General features: G+C 39.4%; 1 protein-coding gene and 1 long non-coding RNA gene across 2 annotated transcripts in view; both read right to left on the bottom strand.

Moving 5' to 3' along the window:
* Positions 1-24,259, bottom strand: part of LOC307139892 (glutathione S-transferase P-like) — a 729,649-nt gene that overhangs the window by 276,168 nt on the left and 429,222 nt on the right. The window lies entirely within an intron of this gene.
* On the bottom strand, positions 19,462-23,716 carry LOC307139435. Its single transcript, XR_013818131.1, has 3 exons — positions 21,461-23,716; positions 20,460-20,626; positions 19,462-19,903 (listed from the first exon to the last, which is right to left on the bottom strand). It is a non-coding gene; the product is annotated as an uncharacterized lncRNA (long non-coding RNA).

Genomic DNA, 24,259 nt, shown 5'->3' with positions numbered 1-24,259 from the left:
GCACTCGCTGCACAATATGTGTTAGCCATTCATATCGATAGAGACCGCAAACTCTCTAGAGCTTCAGCTACTCACTTATGGAGATGAACTTGAGTGACGTATTTACTGTGCTGCATGTGACATGATCTAAACATATATAGTATATATATATATATATATATTTGTTTGTTTTTATTATTTATATATAATATGTTAATGCTTTGGCAACATTGTGATACACAGTCATGCTAATAAAGCAAATTTGAAGTTGAAATTGAGTGAGGCAATGAGTGAGTGAGTGAGTGAGTGAAGCAATGAGTGAGTGAGTGAGTGAGTGAGTGAGTTAGGCAATGAATGAGTGAGTGAGTGAGTCAGTGAGTGAGTGAGGCAATGAGTGAGTGAGTGAGTGAGTGAGTGATAGAGTCTGTGAGTGAGTGAGTGAGTGAGTGAGTGAGTGAGTGAGTGAGTGAGTGAGTGAGTGAGTGATAGAGTCTGTGAGTGAGTGAGTCAGTAAGTGAGTGAGTGAGTCAGTGAGTGAGTGAGGCAATGAGTGAGTGAGTGAGTGAGTGAGTGAGTGAGTGAGTGAGTGAGTGAGTGAGTGAGTGAGTCAGTGAGTCAGTGAGTGAGTGAGGCAATGAGTGAGTGAGTAAGTGAGTCAGTGAGTGAGTGAGTGAGGCAATGAGTGAGTGAGTGAGTGAGTGAGTCAGTGAGTGAGTGAGGCAATGAGTGAGTGAGTGAGTGATTGAGTGAGTGATTGAGTGAGTGAGTGAATCAGTGAGTGAGTGAGGCACTGAGAGAGTGAGTGAGTGAGTGAGTGAGTGAGTGAGTGATTGAGTCTGTGAGTGAGTGAGGCAATGAGTGAGTGAGTGAGTGAGTCAGTGAGTGAGTGAGTGAGTGAGTGAGGCAATGAGTGAGTGAGTGAGTCAGTGAGTGAGTGAGTGAGTGAGTGAGTCAGTGAGTGAGTGAGGCAATGAGTGAGTGAGTGAGTGAGTGAGTGAGTCAGTGAGTGAGTGAGGCAATGAGTGAGTGAGTGAGTCAGTGAGTGAGTGAGTGAGTGAGTGAGTCAGTGAGTGAGTGAGGCAATGAGTGAGTGAGTGAGTGAGTCAGTGAGTGAGTGAGGCAATGAGTGAGTGAGTGAGTGAGTGAGTGAGGCAATGAGTGAGTGAGTGAGTGAGTCAGTGAGTGAGTGAGGCAATGAGTGAGTGAGTGAGTGAGTGAGTGAGTGAGTGAGGCAATGAGTGAGTGAGTGAGTCAGTGAGTCAGTGAGTGAGTGAGTGAGTGAGTGAGTGAGTGAGTGAGTGAGTGAGTCAGTGAGTCAGTGAGTGAGTGTGTGTTAGATTAATAATATTTTTAATATATGTATATTATAATATATGTATATATAAATATAAATGTGAATGCGTTTTATGTATGTATTTGTTTTGCTTTGTGAAATGCTTTGGCAATATGTACGCATGTATGTCATGCCAATAAAGCACAGTTGAATTGAATTGAATTTGTGAGTGAGTGAGTGAGTGTGTGTGAGTGAGTGAGTGAGGCAATGAGTGAGTGAGTCAGTCAGTTTATCAGTGAGTGAGTGAATGAGTGAGTGATGGAGTCAGTGAGTGAGTGAGTGAGTGAGTGAGTGAGTGAGTGAGTGAATGAATGAGTGAGTGAGGGAGTCAGTGAGTGAGTGAGTGAGTGAGTGAGTGAGTGAGTGAGTGAGTGAGTGAGTGAGTGAGTGAGGGAGTCAGTGAGTATGTTAGTGAGTGAGTGAGTGAGTGAGTGAGTGAGTGAGTGAGTGAGTGAGTGAGTGAGTGAGTGAGTGAGGGAGTCAGTGAGTGAGTGAGTGAGTGAGTGAATGAGTGAGTGAGGGAGTCAGTGAGTGAGTGTGTGAGTGAGTGAGTGAGTGAGTGAGGGAGTCAGTGAGTGAGTGAGTGAGTGAGTGAGTGAGGGAGTCAGTGAGTGAGTGAGTGAGTGAGTGAGTGAGTGAGGGAGTCAGTGAGTGAGTGAGTGAGTGAGTGAGTGAGTGAGTGAGGGAGTGAGTGAGTGAGTGAGTGAGTGAGGGAGTCAGTGAGTGAGTGTGTGAGTGAGTGAGTGAGTGAGTGAGTGAGTGAGGGAGTCAGTGAGTGAGTGAGTGAGTGAGTGAGTGAGTGAGGGAGTCAGTGAGTGAGTGAGTGAGTGAGTGAGTGAGTGAGTGAGTGAGTGAGTGAGGGAGTCAGTGAGTTAGTGAGTGAGTGAGTGAGTGAGTGAGTGAGTGAGTGAGTGTGTGTGTGTGAGTGAGTGAGGGAGTCAGTGAGTGAGTGAGTGAGTGAGTGAGTGAGTGAGGGAGTCAGTGAGTGAGTGAGTGAGTGAGTGAGGGAGTCAGTGAGTGAGTGAGTGAGTGAGTGAGTGAGTGAGTGAGTGAGTGAGTGAGTGAGTGAGTGAGTGAGTGAGTGAGTGAGTGAGGGAGTGAGGGAGTCAGTGAGTGAGTGAGTGAGTGAGTGAGTGAGTGAGTGAGGGAGTCAGTGAGTGAGTGAGTGAGTGAGTGAGTGAGTGAGTGAGTGAGGGAGTGAGTGAGTGAGTGAGTGAGTGAGTGAGTGAGTGAGTGAGTGAGTGAGTGAGTGAGGGAGTCAGTGAGTGAGTGAGTGAGTGAGTGAGTGAGTGAGTGTGTGTGTGTGTGTGAGTGAGTGTGTGTGAGTGAGTGAGTGAGTGAGTGAGTCCATGGACGGATGGAAAGACAGACAGATAGATAGATCTGAAAAAAAAATCATAGAATATTATGATTCTTGCATTTCCCATGATCAGTGAATCACAAATAGAAATCACAGCATGTTATCTGACAAGGTCTCTAGTGTAGGAAACCGAGTTCAGAGGTTAAAGGAGAGACTCTGATGAGGGCTTATTGTCTGAGACCTGGCAGTGGGGATACAATAAATGCTCTATTTTTATCTGATGTGGAATTTGTCTAATGTCCTTCTTCTCTTGACGGGTTTGGCCCAGATCCAGCTATGCTGGGCTAGAAATCCCACACAACACAGGGTGCAATGTATGAGAAAAACAGGACCTCCGAATGCCTCTGGTTTCCTCATGCACCCTAATGATTCTGATTGGATTGTCTCTGTAACACAGCCATAATCTGACATAATTTCCTGCTACAATACTTCCTGCATCTATTTAACACTGTGGAGTTTGTGCAGGGGCGATTCTAGGATTTTTTCAAATGGGGGGCACAAGAGGGGCCACAATGAATACAGACGGGGCCAATCTTATGTTGTGTGTTTTATATGTAGAACTGTGGATATCGAAATCATTTAAAGTTCAGCAAGCTTGATAAACATTAACATTTACATTTATGCATTTGGCGGACGCTTTTATCCAAAGCGATTTACAGTGAGTTAAAATCACGGAATTCTGACTTTATTTCTAGAAATTCTGAGTTTAAATAACGGAATTCCGACTTTATTTCTAAGATTTCTAAGTACATCCCATAAATCTGACTTTTTTACCAAAAAAAATCTGAGTTTAAATAACGGAATACAGTCTTTTTTTCCTCTAAATTTTGGGATTACATTTTTTCTCTGAATTTTGAGTTTGAATCACAGAATTCTGACTTTTTCCCTAAGAATTCTGACTTTACATTCCGTAATTCTGAATTATTTTCTAATAATTCTGAGTTTAAATAATGGAATTCTGACTCTATTTCTAAGAATTCTGAGTTTAAATCATGGAATTCTGGCTTTATTTCTAAGAATTTTTAGTTTAGATCATGGAATTCTGACTTTATTTCTAAGAATTCTGAGTTTAGATAATGGAATTCTGACTTTATTTCTAAGAATATTGAGTTTAGATCATGGAATTCTGACTTTATTTCTAAGAATTTTGAGTTTAGATCATGGAATTCTTACTTTATTTCTAAGAATTTTGAGTTTAGATCATGGAATTCTGACTTTTTCTAAAAAAAATCTGAGTTTAAATCATGGAATTCTGACTTTATTTCTAAAAATTCTGAGTTTAAATCATGGAATTCTGACTTTATTTCTAAGAATTCTGAGTTTAAATCACGGAATTCTGACTTTATTTCTTAGAATTCTGAGTTTAGATCATGGAATTCTGACTTTATTTCTAAGAATTCTGAGTTTAAATCACGGAATTCTGACTTTATTTCTTAGAATTCTGAGTTTAGATCATGGAATTCTGACTTTATTTCTAAGAATTCTGAGTATGTCCCGTAAATCTGACTTTTTTTCCCTAAGAATTCTGAGTTTAGATCGTGGAATTCTGACTTTATTTCTAAGAATTCTGAGTTTAGATCACGGAATTCTGACTTTATTTCTAAGAATTCTGAGTTTAGATCATGGAATTCTGACTTTATTTCTAAGAATTCTGAGTTTAGATCATGGAATTCTGACTTTATTTCTAAGAATTCTGAGTTTAGATCATGGAATTCTGACTTTATTTCTAAGAATTCTGAGTTTAGATCATGGAATTCTGACTTTATTTCTAAGAATTCTGAGTTTAAATAATGGAATTCTGGCTTTATTTCTAAGAATTTTTAGTTTAGATCATGGAATTCTGACTTTATTTCTAAGAATTCTGAGTTTAGATCATGGAATTCTGACTTTATTTCTAAGAATTTTGATTTTAGATCATGGAATTCTGACTTTATTTCTAAGAATTCAGAGTTTACATCACAGAATTTTGACTTTATTTCTTAGAATTCTGAGTTTAAATAATGGAATTCTGACTTTATTTCAAAGAATTCTGAGTTTACATCACGGATTTCTGACTTTATTTCCTCTAAATTTTGGGATTACATTTTTTCTCTGAATTTTGAGTTTGAATCACAGAATTCTGACTTTTTCCCTAAGAATTCTGACTTTACATTCCGTAATTCTGAATTATTTTCTAATAATTCTGAGTTTAAATAATGGAATTCTGACTCTATTTCTAAGAATTCTGAGTTTAAATCATGGAATACTGGCTTTATTTCTAAGAATTTTTAGTTTAGATCATGGAATTCTGACTTTATTTCTAAGAATATTGAGTTTAGATCATGGAATTATGACTTTATTTCTAAGAATATTGAGTTTAGATCATGGAATTATGACTTTATTTCTAAGAATTTTGAGTTTAGATCATGGAATTCTTACTTTATTTCTAAGAATTTTGAGTTTAGATCATGGAATTCTGACTTTTAAAAAAAAAAATCTGAGTTTAAATCATGGAATTCTGACTTTATTTCTAAGAATTCTGAGTTTAAATCATGGAATTCTGACTTTATTTCTAAGAATTCTGAGTTTAAATCATGGAATTCTGACTTTATTTCTTAGAATTCTGAGTTTAGATCATGGAATTCTGACTTTATTTCTAAGAATTCTGAGTTTAGATCATGGAATTCTGACTTTATTTCTAAGAATTCTGAGTATGTCCCGTAAATCTGACTTTTTTTCCCTAAGAATTCTGAGTTTAGATCATGGAATTCTGACTTTATTTCTAAGAATTCAGAGTTTACATCACAGAATTTTGACTTTATTTCTTAGAATTCTGAGTTTAAATAATGGAATTCTGACTTTATTTCAAAGAATTCTGAGTTTACATCACGGATTTCTGACTTTATTTCCTCTAAATTTTGGGATTACATTTTTTCTCTGAATTTTGAGTTTGAATCACAGAATTCTGACTTTTTCCCTAAGAATTCTGACTTTACATTCCGTAATTCTGAATTATTTTCTAATAATTCTGAGTTTAAATAATGGAATTCTGACTCTATTTCTAAGAATTCTGAGTTTAAATCATGGAATACTGGCTTTATTTCTAAGAATTTTTAGTTTAGATCATGGAATTCTGACTTTATTTCTAAGAATATTGAGTTTAGATCATGGAATTATGACTTTATTTCTAAGAATATTGAGTTTAGATCATGGAATTATGACTTTATTTCTAAGAATTTTGAGTTTAGATCATGGAATTCTTACTTTATTTCTAAGAATTTTGAGTTTAGATCATGGAATTCTGACTTTTAAAAAAAAAAATCTGAGTTTAAATCATGGAATTCTGACTTTATTTCTAAGAATTCTGAGTTTAAATCATGGAATTCTGACTTTATTTCTAAGAATTCTGAGTTTAAATCATGGAATTCTGACTTTATTTCTTAGAATTCTGAGTTTAGATCATGGAATTCTGACTTTATTTCTAAGAATTCTGAGTTTAGATCATGGAATTCTGACTTTATTTCTAAGAATTCTGAGTATGTCCCGTAAATCTGACTTTTTTTCCCTAAGAATTCTGAGTTTAGATCGTGGAATTCTGACTTTATTTCTAAGAATTCTGAGTTTAGATCACGGAATTCTGACTTTATTTCTAAGAATTCTGAGTTTAGATCATGGAATTCTGACTTTATTTCTAAGAATTCTGAGTTTAGATCATGGAATTCTGACTTTATTTCTAAGAATTCTGAGTTTAGATCATGGAATTCTGACTTTATTTCTAAGAATTCTGAGTTTAGATCGTGGAATTCTGACTTTATTTCTAAGAATTCTGAGTTTAGATCACGGAATTCTGACTTTATTTCTAAGAATTCTGAGTTTAGATCATGGAATTCTGACTTTATTTCTAAGAATTCTGAGTTTAGATCATGGAATTCTGACTTTATTTCTAAGAATTCTGAGTTTAGATCATGGAATTCTGACTTTATTTCTAAGAATTCTGAGTTTAGATCATGGAATTCTGACTTTATTTCTAAGAATTCTGAGTTTAAATAATGGAATTCTGGCTTTATTTCTAAGAATTTTTAGTTTAGATCATGGAATTCTGACTTTATTTCTAAGAATTCTGAATTTAGATCATGGAATTCTGACTTTTTCCCCTACGAATTTTGAGTTTAAATAACGGAATTCTGAATTATTTTCTAATAATTCTGAGTTTAAATCATGGAATTCTGACTTTATTTCTAAGAATTCAGAGTTTACATCACAGAATTTTGACTTTATTTCTTAGAATTCTGAGTTTAAATAATGGAATTCTGACTTTATTTCAAAGAATTCTGAGTTTACATCACGGAAATCTGACTTTATTTCTAAGAATTCTGAGTTTAAATAACGGAATTCTGACTTTATTTCTTAGAATTCTGAGTTTAAATAATGGAATTCTGACATTATTTCTAAGAATTCTGAGTTTAAATCACGGAAATCTGACTTTATTTCTAAGAATTCTGAGTTTAAATAACGGAATTCTGACTTTATTTCTAAGAATTCTGAGTTTACATTGTGCAATTCTGACTTTTTCCCCTAAGAATTCTGAGTTTAAATCAGAACATTCAGTTTTTGTTTCTGCCACAGAATAAAAATAAAATAAAATGGTAATTGCTAAATGTTTTCCTCATAATTGCACGTTTATATCTTACAACTCTGTGTTTATACTTTTGCAATTCTTACTTTTTTTTCTCAGAATTGCAAGAAAAAAATCTAAATTGTGAGATAAAAAATCAGTTTAATTCCGTATCGAAAATATTCATCCACAACTAATTAAGCTGCACACAAACCATGTTATGTAGAAGGAATAATGCACAAAGCACCTCATTAACCAACGCTTGACTTACAACACTCTCGAAGGATGCTAGAAATTAATTAAAGATTACAAAGAGCTTAGAAGATGCTTTATCGAGCACAATCCATCGACACGTGTCGGATCAGCGCAATGACACGCGAGACAGCAGAACGTGCTTTCAGCTTGGGAAAAATATGCAAATGCACACGGACAGCTCAGAGTCTTGCGCTAAAGTCCCTAATGAAGCCTCCTCATGCAATCTGTTTTTGCGTCATGCCAGCGCTACGGTTTCCGATATTGCCAAATGCAAGACTAGCGCTAAAGTCCCCCGCCAGATCTCGTCTCTCCCAGCTCAATTATCTTTCTAATCAGCTGCTTCATTGCCTTGAAAAGAGATACAACACTTTCAATTAGATTTTGTGATTCAGCTTTGTTCTCTTATATGGGGAGCAATCATCCAGTGCATGTTCACATTGTTTGCGTCTCGTGGGCTTTTTTCTCAATCTCCCCTAAAAACCCATTGAGCTTTTGGCCTCCGTCGGCGTGATTCATTTCACATTCTCGAGAGCCTCGGTCTTAAAAGTCATTCTCATATCGGCTGTAAACAATGAGAGAGGAAATTAGGACCAGTTGCGTTCACCCTTGACCTGCCTGTCCTTCTCCATCGACTCTCACTGCACCCACTCCCACACGACTAATGAGAGATCCAGACAAGAGGAAGAGGAGTAAAACAATTCCAGATTCCAATAATAATGGGGGGAAAACAGCAACGATAAACAAAGGAAAGGCGCAACACTCGGTTGACATGCAGACATGCAGAAGAGGGATTGCTGGGGACATCAGTTCACACAGGAAGATCCACTTTAACAACAGGAAGTGCTTGAAGAAGCAGTAGGTGTGGGCGGCATGACAAAAATACCACAGTATGCGTAATTTTAGACCATAGTAACAATCTAAACGTGATTTAAAGGGACAGTCCACCCCAAAATAATAAAACTTCTGTAATCATGTTTCAAACCTGTCTGACTTTCTTTCTTCTACAGAACATATTTTGAAGAACGCTGGGAACCAAACATTGTATTTACATTGTACCGCTACACTCTAAAAAATGCTGGGTTGAAAATAACCCAAGTTGGGTTGAAAATGGACTAACCAAGCAATTGGGTTGTTTTAACCCAGCATTTGGGTTGTTTTAACCCAGCGGTTGGGTTAAATGTTTGCTTAAAACAACCCAATTGCTGGGTTAAAACAATTTTTTAGAGTGTACACAAAAGAAAGTCGTACAGGTTTGGTAGGACCAGGTGAATAAAGACCGAAAATAAAGACAGAAATTATATTTTTGAAAAGAAAATTGGTGAGTTTGGTTGAAAATGGACTAACCCAGCAAATGGGTTGTTTTAACCCAGCGGTTGGGTTAAATGTTTGCTTAAAACAACCCAATTGCTGGGTTAGTCCATTTTCAACCCAACTTGGGTTATTTTAAACCCAGCATTTTTTAGAGTTTACACAAAAGAAAGTCGTACAGGTTTGGTAGGACCAGGTGAATAAAGACAGAAAATAATTACAGAAATTAAATTTTTGAAAAGAAAATTGGTGTACACTCTAAAAAATGCTTGATTAAAAACAACCCAAGCTGGGTTGAAAATGGACTAACCCAGCAATTGGGTTGTTTTAAGCAAACGTTTAACCCAACCGCTGGGTTAAAATTACCCATTTTAAAAAAAACAATCAAAAAACTCAGCAAAAACAATATTGTGAGTATAAGTCACTATTCACTTGTTTATTGAACTGTTGTATGAAACCTATATCACATTTGTGATCATGCTGATATTCGGAAAAGAACAGCACTCTTGCTCATGTGGGATTGCTTAACTACTCATACAGGGATATTTTTGCCCTGTATCTTGAATTTCGGGGGCATTTTGATTCATTTGTTGGCATTTTTGCCCTGAACCCCCATTCATTTCCACCCCTGAAATCCCCCTTCTGTTGCGCGGCCTGTTTCAACTGAAACGGCCGCTACTGATAATCAGTATCTCAATGTAACCCACTTCTAAACCCACTTCTAAAAGTACCGCACCCCAGCACAGACTGTGACACTCAGGAACATCAGACTCCAGAACAGACTGTGATGAATTAACAACTGGCTTTTGGAGTCAATCTATTGGATTTTTTGGGTCACAAATCAGTTTCTGACTAACTCAAGGCCAGCTTTTCATATTCTTTCACAGATCAGACACAGCAAAATATACTTCCATTTGAGTGTAGACATCAGGGAAGAAAATAACATCCAGATATTTGCTTCACAAATAAAGAAATTAACTTTTCTTCATAGTTCATACGTTTTTTAATGACACTTTCTATTCTCCGCACACGATCAGACATTCAAGTTTGAAATATAACCTCTCACACATTAGGCTTTTCACACTGCGCTCAACCCCCGCTTTCAACATTTCACACTTGTAATTTAGAAGCAGGTTCGCTCCGGGGTTATGAAACCCTGTATGTGAAACGTAAAAGTAATATAACCCAGGATTCTGTTTACCCAGGGTTAGAATGACGCTGAAAATTCAGCTTTGATCACAGGAATAAAAATGAAAGCTCTAGCGTAAAGTTCTGCCAGGAAGATTCAATAGTACATCACTTATGACATTCAGACCTAACCAATCATGTCCTAATTCTCAGAGTATAAAAAATCGGTACTCACACATGTCTGAGTTCGCAGATGCTGATGCCAACATTACCTCCATCCTCCCCACCACCACCAGGATGGTCCCAGTCTATATCTCCCAGGGGGTCGGCTGCAGCCCTGCCTTCATCTTCAGGCAGGAAATGCAGAGTCTGTTACCCTCAAGACGAGAGCTACGCCAAAGAACCTCTAATTATAATACTTGCTGGTCTGCTAATAAACTTGCTACTTTATTGTACTGCATCTGGCCTCCCGAGTCTTTCTGGTAGAACTACATATCCACATACATATTCACATAGAAAACAGCTATTTTAAATTGTAATAATATTTCACAATATTACCAATTTTACTGTTTTTGATCAAATAAATGTAGCCTTGGTGAGCATTAAAAAACCTTATAAAATCTCATGAACAGTAATCTATAAACTTTTTGATATTTAAAAAACGAATAAACACCATGTGTGGCTTCTACAGATGCTTGCATCAATGCATCCTCAGAGCTTATCGCAGGTATGTTTACACTGTAAAATCCAACAGTTGTTCTTACTAAGACTTTTTTAGTTAACTTTACTTCATGTCCAATAATTTGTTAAACTTACATAAAACAATTTAGTAATCTGAACTATTTACATACTATGCCTGCGTTACTTAGAAAACCCAAGAAAACATTACTTGACTGGTTTGAGTACCATTTTGGCAAAGAAAAAAACAAAACAAAAAAACAGGCGGGCAAAAGGTTTTTGAGGCGTGGCCATTTTTAATAGACTTTTCACTAATTTCCTCCACTTCCTCTCACCATTATGGTGATCAGTGTTCCCTTTGGTTGGGCACTTGCAACTTCATTCATATTATTGTAATTCTGTTCCTATATGCATATACTGTATATATATGAAATTCATTTATTCATGCCGCAATGCACTCTGGGAGTACACTTCCTCAGATCACAGATTTATTATGATTAAATTATGTTGACAAAACTTAAATGGTTTAAGTAAGAACAACTTGAGGAACTAGTTTGCACAATTGAATAAAGTAAACTGAAGAAATTTGTTTTTACGGTGTACGTGTATATGTTTTGGAATGAAATTGAACTAAAACAGAAAATTGTATGAATATACCTTTTATTTGATATAACAAATTAAAAAAAATAAAACAATTGATATAAATGTAACTTACTTAGTAAGTTGAACTTAAATATACTATGTGTAACTACAAAGTAATTGATATTACAAATTATTTTAAGTTAAATTAACAAAAAAAAATTAAGTTCACATTACTTAGGGCAACTAGTTTCCAGTTTCAAGTAAATTCAACTTATCCGGGTTAACAGTGTAAAAGGTTTATATAAAATCAGTTTTCCTACATAGAAAATGGATGGGGCTTTTACATCTGAACTCGGCTCTTTTCTGTGTAAAAAAAGGAATGCAGAACAGCTGCCTCAATATGGAATGATATTCCGGACAATATTCAAAAGGAATTGCAATTGCATTTTCAATTTGTGCACGCATCCGTTGTGACATAATGGAAATGGCATGATTTGCAATTGTGTTTAGGATTTTCTTTCCATGTATGCAACATGTCTGCTAAATTTCAAATGGAAACACAAAGTCCGTTTGCAATTGCATTTACAATGTCTTACAAGTTATGACCCTGCCATTTTGGAATAGCAATAAAAAAATCACCCATTTGCTATTTCACTTCCTCCGCGTTCTGCCTCAACATTGTTTTGTACATGGAAAAACATGTTTCCAATGTAAACAAGGCAGACCCTGTAATTGTTTCTGTGTGTCTGTGCAGTTCTTGCATGTGTTTGTTTATGCATGTAAATCTGAGTGAAGTGTCCCTGGAGGGGCTCTGATTCATGAATCTGGCAGCGCTGTGAGTTTTCTGAGTGGGCATCGTGGAAGTGCCCGCAGAGAACAGAGGGACGCCAGGATGTCGGAACCCTGGAAAAATAAACACGCAGACATGCAGAAAGTGTGTGTAGCAAAGAGACACGCACTTTCTGCCACTGATCATGTCTCTCTTAGCACGCCACACTCTTTATTGTCACATAACAAATCCATTTCATCTCTAATCAATATTTCATGTCATTGATTTGTAATAGCACAGTGATAAGTGGGATAATGCCTGTTAGCACGTCATGATGACAAAATAAACGTCATATTCTTACACATTTTTTACATGTTTACCAGTACAAATATCGAAACATTATTCAAGATGCAAACGCAAAAGTCATTATTCATCAAATTAAGTGAGTTTATACTTTAAAACAAGAGCAAATATCTGCCAATGGGGTAAAAAAAGAGAAAAAAAGCAAAACACAATTGAATGAAAAAAGTTATTTCTTATTCAATATTTCCATCTTCTTTTCCAGTACAGATATCTAAACATTCTTAAATCACGATATATTATTTGGAGAAGCAAAATGACTTCAGATATCAAGTGCTGTTTGCTGTAAAATCATCAAAATTAAGAGTATTTGTGCTTTAAACCAAATAAAAATATATATACACCAATGGGGGTCAGACAGAAAACTTAATTCAAAGGGAAAACAATATTATTTTCTGACCCCATTGGCAGATGTTTGCTCTTGTTTTTTGAACATAACATCACTTCAATTTGACACATTTTTCAGAAAACAAGTCATTTTACTTCTCCAGTAAATGTATCTGGAATGTTTAGATATGTTTAGGACCCAACCTGTTCCCTCTGCCCAACTCCAGTGACTCTCAAACACATCTTGACCGGTTGTAAGACCAGCCTCACACAAGGTCGTTACACCTGGAGACACAACAGCAGCTTTTGAGAGAAAGAGGAATACCACCAACTCCTTGCCCCTAAGAGCAACCAATTCCTTCACGGCCCCAACCTTCACCCGAGAGGGACAGAAAAAGCCCAACCATCCCCCTACCAAACCAGAAGCTGGAGAGCTAGCCATGGCCCGGGACTGGAAGATGCTAGTGGATATTGGCCAGCAACTAATCTTTCCACCTGAGATTGCAGCCACCACCCTTTGGCCTTGGTACTCTGGTCCCCTTCATTGAAGTCTGTTTACATCATAGAGCTCAGAGTCCCATGGGAGAATTTAACAGAAGAGGCCTATGAGTGCAAGAAACTGCGCTACATAGAAGCTCAACAACGAGGATGGAAAGCAAAAGTCTATCCGGTTGAAGTGGGATGCAGAGGTTTTGTGGCTTCTTCCACCATCAGACTGCTGAAAGACTTTGGCATCCATGGACAGGCTCTGCGACAGACAATTAGATCAGTCTCTAAAGCAGCCAAAAGAAGCAGCCAGTGGATATGGATTAAGTGGAATGACCCTTGCTGGGCTCAAAGAGCAACAACATGACCCGCTCACTAATCCCACCTAAGTACCCACTTTCTACCCCACTTGAGAACCCAGGTCACAACCCTCCAGGAGGAGCGTGAATAAGGTATGCGGTCAGCTCTAGGCGTGATTCAGGGAAGAGGACGCCCCCTGCCTTGCATAGTCCCATGGGCTGCGCCATTTAAAATAACCAGGCAATTCTCATGATTGGGCATGGGACACAAGCTCAGGTTTGATCACCCTGTAGCTGGCCACCTTTGATGAGGGTGTCTAGTGTTGAAAGGCCGAAACACCCCCTGATTCAAAGGTACACTACTGATGATGTGTCCCGAAATTTACATCTTTCCCACGTCTGAGATACAGCTCTCACAACACTCTCAACATCAAGGCAAACCTCATGTGAATACCATCCATTGGCACAATGGACAGTTAAACATCACGACCCGTGTTTCATGAATCTTTGTACTGGAAAACAAGACAAATATACAGAGGAAGAGCATAATTTTTTTATATACCATTGACAGATATTTGTCCTTGTTTTAGTCAATTTGATAATTATTTCAGAAAGCAATTCTTTATATCTTTGTGATGACATGATCTCTTACATGTATTTTAAATGTTGACATTGAGCCTTTTTTGTCACTTTAAGCATCTCTGGTTCTCGGTAAACATGTGCTTATTTTCTCTTTTTTATATATAGAACATAAATACTGAAGCATTTGGAGATGATTGGTTCCCCTGAACATTTTCCAGAGATATTACACTGTCTAAGTGTCGGGGCAGAAGTCCAAGACCTTAATTACTACATTGCCTAGGCATTCATTATGGTACAATTGTAAAAATCATCAGAATATAGGCTATACTAAATGAGGCAGCTGTGGATTTTATGAATTATTCAGCAGCAAAGATTCAAAGGACCATTATGAGATGCAATCTTCACCCAAGTGAGAGGAACATTTTCTTCTCTGAAAGTAACTAACCCTGACCAGAAGTTAACCTGCCAAAGTTAATCTCCCTCTCATATTGCAGACACTTTCATAAGATTCAGCCACTTATTCAAAAAAGACTGCCGTTTCATTCTCTCTCACTGCACAAATATGTATATTATTTTCTGTCCCTATCACTGATGTCTATACATATTTGATATAGTGTAAGTAATCTTATAACAACTGCTATACATACAGTACTGTGTATATATATATTAGCGCTTTTCCACTGCATGGTAGCACTTGGTATGGTATGGCTCGGCTTAGCCCGCATCACTTTTCTACAGTTTGGTACGACTCGGCTCGCCTCACTATGGCTCCGTTTGGTTTTCCACAGCGTGGTACGACTCGGTTCGGCACGGCTCGCCTCGCTTTGGCTCGGTTTGGTTTTCCACTGCGTGGTACGACTCGGCTCGCCTCGCTTTGGCTCGGTTTGGTTTTCCACAGCGTGGTACGACTCGGCTTGCCTCGCTGTGGCTCGGTTTGGTTTTCCACAGCATGATACGACTCGGCTCACCTCGCCTCGCCTCGCTTTGGCTCGGTTTGGTTTTCCACCGCGTGGTACGACTCGCCTCGCCTCGCTTTGGCTCGGTTTGGTTTTCCACCAGGTAGTACGACTCGGTTTGGCACGGCTCGCCTCGCTTTGGTTTTCTACAGCGTGGTACGACTCGGCTCGCCTCGCTTTGGCTCGGTTTGGTTTTCCACCGGGTAGTACGACTCGGTTTGGCACGGCTCGCCTCGCTTTGGTTTTCCACCGCGTGGTACGACTCAGCTCGCCTCGCTTTGGCTCGGTTTGGTTTTCCACAGCGTGGTACGACTCGGCTCGCCTCGCCTCGCTTTGGCTCGGTTTGGTTTTCCACCGGGTAGTGCGACTCGGTTTGGCACGGCTCGCCTCGCTTTAGTTTTCTACAGCGTGGTACGATTCGCCTTGCCTCGCTTTGGCTCGGTTTGGTTTTCCACCGGGTAGTACGACTCGGTTTGGCACGGCTCGCCTCGCTTTAGTTTTCTACAGCGTGGTACGATTCGCCTTGCCTCGCTTTGGCTCGGTTTGGTTTTCCACCGGGTAGTACGACTCGGTTTGGCACGGCTCGCCTCGCTTTGGTTTTCTACAGCGTGGTACGACTCGGCTCGCCTCGCTTTGGCTCGGTTTGGTTTTCCACAGCATGGTATGACTTAGTTTGGCACGGCACGGCTCAGCTCACTTCGGTTTTCCAAAGCGTGGTACGACTTGGCTCGCCTTGCTTTAGCTCGGTTTGGTTTTCCACATCGTAGTACGACTCGGCTCGGCACGGCTCGCCTCGCTTTGGTTTTCCACATCGTGGTACGACTCAGCTCGCCTCGCTTCGGCTCGGTTTGGTTTTCCACCACGTGGTATGACTTGGTTCGGCACGGCTCAGCTCGCTTTGGCTCGGTTTTGTTTTCCACAGCGTGGTACGACTCGGTTCGGCACGGCTTGCCTCACTTTGGCTCGCTTTGGTTTTCCACAGCGTGGTACAACTCAGCTCGCCTCGCTTTGGCTCGCTTTGGTTTTCCACAGCGTGGTACGCCTCGGCTCCCCTCGCTTTGGCTCTTTTTTGTTTTCCACCCCGTGGTACGACTCGATTCGGCACGGCTTGCCTCACTTTGGCTTGCTTTGGTTTTCCACAGCGTGGTACGACTCGGCTCCCCTCGCTTTGGTTGGTTTGGTTTTCCACAGCGTGGTACGACTCAGCTCGCCTCGTTTTGGCTCGGATTGGTTTTCCACAGCGTGGTACGACTCAGCTCGCCTCGTTTTGGCTCGGTTTGGTTTTCCACAGCGTGGTACGACTCGGCTCCCCTGGCTTTGGCTCTTTTTTGTTTTCCACCTCGTGGTACGACTCGATTCGGCACGGCTTGCCTCACTTTGGCTCGCTTTGGTTTGCCACAGCGTGGTACGCCTCGGCTCCACTCGCTTTGGCTCTTTTTTGTTTTCCACCGCGTGGTACGACTCGATTCGGCACGGCTTGCCTCACTTTGGCTCGTTTTGGTTTTCCACAGCGTGGTACGACTCGGCTCCCCTCGCTTTGGCTCGGTTTGGTTTTCCACAGCGTGGTACGACTCGGCTCCCCTTGCTTTGGCTCGGATTGGTTTTCCACAGCGTGGTACGACTCAGCTCGCCTCGCTTTGGCTCGGTTTGGTTTTCCACAGCGTGGTACGACTCGGCTCCCCTGGCTTTGGCTCGGTTTGGTTTTCCACAGCGTGGTACGACTCGGTTCGGCACGGCTCTCCTCACTTTGGCTCGCTTTGGTTTTCCATAGCGTGGTACGACTCGGCTCACCTCGCTTTGGCTCGGTTGGGTTTTCCACAGCGTGGTACGACTCAGCTTGCCTTGCTTTGGCTCGGTTTGGTTTTCCACAGCGTGGTACGACTCCGCTTTCCCCGCTTTGGCTCGCTTTGGTTTTCCACAGCGTGGTACGACTCAGCTCGCCTCGCTTTGGCTTGGTTTGGTTTTCCACCGCGTGGTATGACTTGGTTCGGCACGGCTCAGCTCGCTTTGGCTCGGTTTGGTTTTCCACAGTGTGGTACGGCTGGGTTTGGCTCGCTTTGGCTCAGTTTGGTTTTCCACAGCGTGGTACAGCTCGGCTCGCTTTGGCTCGGTTTGGTTTTCCACTGCAGTTAGTACTGCATTAAATTGAGTGGGACTATAGAATGATCGTTGTAATTGTGCCGCCTCTACTTCTCAGCATTTGGATGTTTTTAACTACAAGATGAATAAGTTGGTTTCAAAGGAGGCTGATAGCAGCAAAACAAAACACTGCTAAAAACAAGAGAGTAGGCACTCATACAACAAAGTGCAGATGACAACATCACTTGATTTGCTCGACGACTCACGAGGGTAAACTGTCCCTGTTTGTTTCTATAGTTAATTAATATGAGGTGTTTCTTATTTAGTTCCTTGTAATTCCCTGTATATATACTCATTGTTTTCCACCGCGTGGTACGACTCGGCTCGGCTCGCCTCGCTTTTGCTCGGTTTGGTCTTCCACAGCGTGCTACGACTCGACTCTCGACTCGATAAATTCCTTGCTCTGTTTAATTTCAGTTCCCTTGGTTTCTGATTATGTCCCTGTTCGTTTCTATAGTAAATTAATAAGAGGTGTTTCTTATTTAGTTCCTTGTTATTCCCTTTATATATATTCCCTGTTCAGTTTAGACCTTTGTCGGTTATTGTCTATTCATTTTTTTTTTTTTATCATCATATTTCAGTCTAATCTTTCAAATGTAAAATGTTGTTACAATATATTTTATGTTGAAGGTCTGGCAAACACAGACCTTTTTTTTTTTGCTTCAGTATAAGGGCATATTCTAAATGATCCAGCTGTGGATATTTTAATTATTCAGCAGCAAAGGCTCAAAGGACCATAAGAGAGCCAGTTGGACTTTACAGGGATTTGAGGGAAGAAAATGAGATTGTGGAAAGCACCTGCACTGTAAAAAATAAAAACGGAAAATGTACTGGTCATTTTCTGCCAGTACATTATCCAGTAATTTCCGTTAACCCTTAAAACACAAATTAATGCAATGTGTAATTCAAAATACAGGTAAAAAAAAAACCAATATGGAAAAGCCCTTCATATTTATACAGTACATTGTGCCCTATTTTTTAGAGTGTGACCCTGACTGAAGTTAAAGGAAAGTTGAGGAATTTCACTTTATCTGCTGGATGAAACACATTAGTTCTAGCATATTGAGTCAGTTATTCATTTGTGAGCAGTAGATGCAATTATGTAGGGTAATGTAAACAGAGATAAACAAAGCAACAAACACTGAAACCACTGTTTTCTGAGCTAATGGTTGTTGTTTATGGGTCATACCACAAATACTGTGTTTATCCCTCGGTAGGTCAGGCATATGAAACAACTCGGGACAGTAAAAGTACAATTTGTCTTCTGCATGCGCAAGATTATGATTTTTAGGTCCTGATAAGGTTATATACGCTATAGTTTTCTCTACTTGATAAACAACATACCATGTAAAACAATTAAGGGGGAGGGGGATACAAATACTATTGGTTGATTGCATTAACCTATTTACCATAGTTAATCTTGCACTCTCTATAAAATGAATAAAGCTGCACTATGGAAGATTGTTTTGGTTAAAAATATACAAAATTTATCAAATCATCAGATTCATCCATGTAGAACTAACCTAGAAATCTAGACGCACCCTAGCGGCAGCAAATATAATTTGCAGCCAGGGCGTCTAGCAACTCTCCGTTGGCTTGTGAGCTGGAAAAACCAAACTCTGGTCAGGTCAATCACATCGTGTATAGAGTCGGTGGGCGGGCTTAACATAATGACGGCAGAGTTGCAGCGGTTCTGTTCGCTACTCGTAAACAAAGAAGCTGGCGAACAGCGGTCTTTCCAATCGGCTTTGGCCGCGACTCTGGAAGACTTGGAGTTAAGCTTTTCTTTGAGGAAAGAACAAAGAACTGCACTGAAGTCATTCTTAAGAAAGGAAGACGTGTTCGGAGTTTTGCCGAACGGATACAGCGAAAGTTTAATCTGTCAACAGCTCCGCTTCACCTTCTTCATTGCTCTGGTTGGTTGTAGCGCTTTCCTATTGCATGCAGAGGGAAACTGAAAAACAACCGTTTATCCCGCCCCTCGGATTGAGCCCTGCCAATGGTGAGTTCCCAGACCCAACATCTTGATGTGGCTCTGGCTTGTCAGGCTAACGTACACTGTTAGACATTTATAAGAGATTTTACAGTAACTTACTGGCAACACTGTTGCCAGTAAGTTACTGTATTTGAGATTTACAGTACAATAACCGCATTTCAGTTTACAGTAACTACATGTTACTGTAATTTTGTAATACAGTACCGTAACTGTAAACCTTGATTAAAAGTGCATTAATCCTAGTCCTATTCAATCATTAATACTTACTGAATTACACTAATTCTTACATTAATCTGTCCTACAGAAGTAATCCAAACAGACACAATTATTATGAAATATAAAATTCTTTATTTAAAACATTTTAAGTGCTTTAACTTAAACATGTAAATGTGTGGAAAAAGTTCACTTTAAAACATCCTCGAATCAAATCTTATTTTCAGAAAAGCATGTATAAAAGTAATCAGAGTGCTTTCAATATCACTTATTTTACATTTTATTTACATTTATGCATTTGGCAGACGCTTTTATCCAAAGCAACTTGCATTGCATTCAAGATACACATTTTACATTTTGTCAGTTCTTGTTGGTTCCTTCGCGTCGCTTCACTCACGTTGCAAGCGGCAGAAGTTGAAAGGTGTGTTCGACATCGGCTGCGGCTGGATGCAACCGATCGGCGTGAGGCAGGCGGGGAGGAGCTGCAAACGGAGACGTGAAGTCGGACACTTTCTGCTTCCCGCAGTGACGCTGGCGCTGTGTTTGCACACTTTATCAGCTGAAGTGAAATAAATGCAATATTTGTCAATACACAGATGTTTCAGAGACATTTTTTGTCATGTAATACTTTATGCACTGCTTAATACAGCGTGTGTTTGTACAAGAATAAAGTTAACATACAAGCCTAAACTATCAATGAAGTGGGGGTCTACGTTTTTCATCTGTTTTATTTTGATAAACATGACAATATAACATCGCAACTACATGAAAAGAGGTTTAACTGTTATAAAAAACAGATTTGTGCGCATTAGAGGAACTGAAGGTTTTAGAATAAACACAAAACACATGTGATCGCTGTCATGCGGAGAATCTGGCCAATCGTGGAACAGCTGTGTCATCATTAAAGTCCGTGCAGTCGCTCTGGAGAAACTGCACCGGCTGTATTAGCCGACAGCTCTCGAATTGCTCTCGCGGTGCTTTGATGCCATACGTCACTGTCACGTGGCGTCGGCGCTGTCTCAAGTCAGACAAAATTAATAACCGACATGACACCCTGTGTGAATGCAGCGTAAGTGTCTGTGTACATTACATATCCTATTAAAAAAGTGTCTCACCTAGTCCAAGTTTTTCCATTCAAACTCCATTAGGTGGCGAAGGCAGGATGACACTCTGTTGTTGATTACAGTTGTCTTCCTGTTCACAACTTCCCCGGTCTTCCGACTCACTCTGGTTTTGGTGGTGCATCTTGTTCCCTCCTCTGGGTTTTTCCTCACGAAAAAAACTTAAAGCAAGAGAAAATTAAGTGAATAAAGATATTTTAAATTTCATCACCCTTAGTGCCTTTGCTTTAAATGTTTTTGGTAACACTTTAGATAAATGGTCCGTAATTAAACGGATAGTTCACCAAAAAAAAAAAAAAGTACATTCTGTAATTTACTCACCCTGTAGTTCTAAACCTTCCTTTTAAAGAATGTTTGTAACCAGACAATTTTGAGGCAAAGGTAAAATGTAAAGTAAATAATGTCAATCCAAATGTAAACTTTGCTTGTTAACGACGTTATTTTTGCAACTAGTGGCCAACGTTAATTTACTAACTAACGTCGTCCTAATGTACGCTTAATATGCTCGATAAACAAAATCTTCATTGTATTGGTAAAGTTAATTCAATAAACTCACTATCTTTTTAAAAATAAAACGTTAGGTTTACGTTACCTCAGTTTTAGTACCAAAGCTGAAGCAAATGATAACCTAACGTTATGTAAAGTATCTTGTCCGGGCCGTGAGCTCTCTCCTCGGGCAAAACTTACGACGCTGGCTGCACTGGTTCCTAATCTAATTCAATAAACTCATTTTTTTTAATAAAACGTTAGGTTTACCTCAGTTTTTAGCAGCAAAGTTTAAGCAAATGATAACCTAACGTTATGTAAAGTATGTTGTCCGGACTGTGAGCTCTCTCCTCGGGCAAAACTTACAACGCTGCACCGGTTCCTAATCTAATTAAATAAACTACTTTTTTTTTTAAATAAAACGTTAGGTTTACCTCTGTTTTTAGCACCAATGCTGACAAGCTAAAATTGGGGTGCAGACAACCGCGGATAGTACAAATCACACTTACCTTGCTTGTTTGCTGTTCTCACGGGGGTTGAAAAAATCTTTGCAGGGTGTCCGGACACAGCTCATATGTTCTCTGGAACCGTGAGCTCTCTCCTCGGGTGAAACTTTCAACGCTGCACTCATGGTTCCTAATATAAATCTAAAGCAAATCCTGTCGATCCCAATTGTGCCAAAGAGGCCGTTGTGGTAAATACAGTATTATACTTTTTTTTTAAAAATACAGGAAATCACTGTATTTGGTGTTTGACGTCATTGAAAATACCCATGATGCAACGGGAATTACAGTTATTTACAGTAAAGAGAATTTACAGTATTATACTGGGTGATATATAGTAAATAACTGTACAAATTACAGAAATGTCTAACAGTGTAGAACAGCAGTGCCGAACAACTACTCTGTACAAAACATGCAGTTTTACTTTTCATCCACAGATGCTGATGGAGAGGCAAACATTTTGTAGTTCAACTTTAAAATCAAGAAACTTAAATGTGCAATAATTATTTTTCCATCAAAGAATCATTATCCTGTCATCACACAAACATAAAAAAATTAAAAATAATAGTAATAATAATAAAACGCTTGTCATTGCCAACAAAAAAAACCCACTTTAATATGATAGCCATGATAGAGCTATACATACACCGCAAAAACAAATACACACTTCAGACTTACTCTGCGTGTTTTAGATCACACAGGAACAAGCATGTTGTCATTCCAGCTAAGGCTTACTTTAATGTAGAGAACGGACTGATGTGTTTTTCAGTCAGACTCGAGGAGTCGAGGGAGCAGTACTTTGTCATGGTTTATTGCTGTTAGATGGCGCTATACAGCTGTTTAGGGACACAAGCTCAAGTGAAGCGCTAATGTCGCTATTTTACAGAATACAATACGGTTACTCATTGGGGGTTAGCTTGAATTTCATCCTGCTGCATCATGTCAATTTGGTTTCAAATTCACTAATTAGTGCTTACTTACTGATTACCGCAAACACGACACTCCCTACTGAGAATCAACAGAAGTTGATGTACAAATAATTGCCTAGCGTGAGACGGCAGACACTTATGCGGCATGTTTGGTTTGTTTGGACTATTGCCTAAACCAGCACACCTGCAGAGCATCATCTGTACCTTTTGAAAAACACAAAGTGCCCTAATAATTTAAAAGCATGCTTGTGCCACCTCTATTTGAGCACTCATACTTTTGAGCAGCTGTTTTTTTGCACCCTGTTTTTGACCTTAAGGGCCATATTATGCACTTGGTTTAAGTTTTTGGGCTCTACTAGCGCAGGTTTTCCTGTTTGAATGTTGATTATTTTCCTCATATTCTCCATTGTTGTAGCTCGTCTCTTCCCAGTCTGTCAGTAACGCTCTGTTTACTTCCTGTCTCTATGAAGCCCCTCCTTCTGAAAAGCACAATGTGCTCTGATTGGTCGGCTGGAGCGGTGTGTTGTGATTGGTCGAGTGTTTGGGAAATGTCCTGCCCCTTACCATAACCGCCAGTTTCAACACACAACTACTAACTCAACCAGGCCCCGCCCCTATATTCTGTGCATGAATTATTTAAATGAGGAATTAGGGCTGTTCGATTATGGAAAAAATCATAATCACGATTATTTTGGTAAATATGGAAACACGATTATTTATTTTTATTGCTGGGTTATAGTAGTTTTAATAACACTGTTTAATGTCAAGCACGTCCCACAGTTTAGCAACAGTAGACTGCATTTTGCATCACTCGCTTAATCGGCTGATTAAGTTTTGCTTAGGGATGAATGGAAGCCAAAACCAATACAATACGATTAATCGCACAGCCTTATGAGGAATATTGTGAGGTGCTGATTCCCGAAAGAAAACTCAAGACTACAGAAACAGGGAGTTCAGAAACACAGACACTGATATAGAGAACAAATCCCGCTGGAGGGACGCTTTGCTGTTCATTTCACTTTTTTTTTTTTTTTTGTACAGTGTAGCTATTATTAATCTGTGTGAGGAAGCTTGTGGTTTAAATAAATATAACCTGACTGATGCTCCCAAATTAAAGCTCAGAGTAGCAGGAGGAAACTGTGCAGTAAGACAGGATGAACTCTGTGACCAATTACTGGAGGTCTGGGCGTTTGACTCAGCGGAAGTGCAGGCTTATGCAAACGGGATTTATTCAAACCTTCAGAGGGATTCAGACTGGATCAGAGAATTGTGAAGACATACTCAAACCGTCTTCTGATGGAGGAAGCCCTATCTCAGAACAGAAAGGTCACACAAGCTCTTTAATCTCATGTGTCTCGGTTTAAAAAGCCACATTCTAGAATTTATTTTTGGACTCATAGGGCCTCATTCATGAAACTTTAGCAAGTATATGAGGAAAACTTGGAGTAATTTGCGCGTAAAATGGACCTTAGCGAAAACTCTCCAGATTCACAAATGCTCCTGCAGATTCAGTAGATAAACGTGAGTATATTGCTTGGGTTGAATTCGTTCTAATCCTAAACGGAGAACTTGTTCGTATATGCATTCACCTTTACTATTTCTCTCAAAAATTATGATGGTGTTGGTAAGCACTCCATGTATCCTTAAATTCTGTTTACAACACCAGCAAACACTGTTTACACTCATCTCCTACGTCTACTTTTATTTCTCTCTTAATTACTCCATATATCAGAAAAAAAATCACCATGTTTTCAGGAATAACATGTGACATAAATCAGGTGAATGATATATATATATATAGGAATAAATTAATATGTGTGTGTGTGTGTGTGTGTGTGTGTGTGTGTGTGTGTGTGTGTGTGTGTGTGAGAGTGAG

This window comes from Gobio gobio (genome assembly GCF_949357685.1).
Source record: "Gobio gobio genome assembly, chromosome: 16".
Classification (NCBI taxonomy): Eukaryota; Metazoa; Chordata; class Actinopteri; order Cypriniformes; family Gobionidae; genus Gobio; species Gobio gobio.
This window is presented reverse-complemented; position numbering and strand designations above follow the sequence as displayed.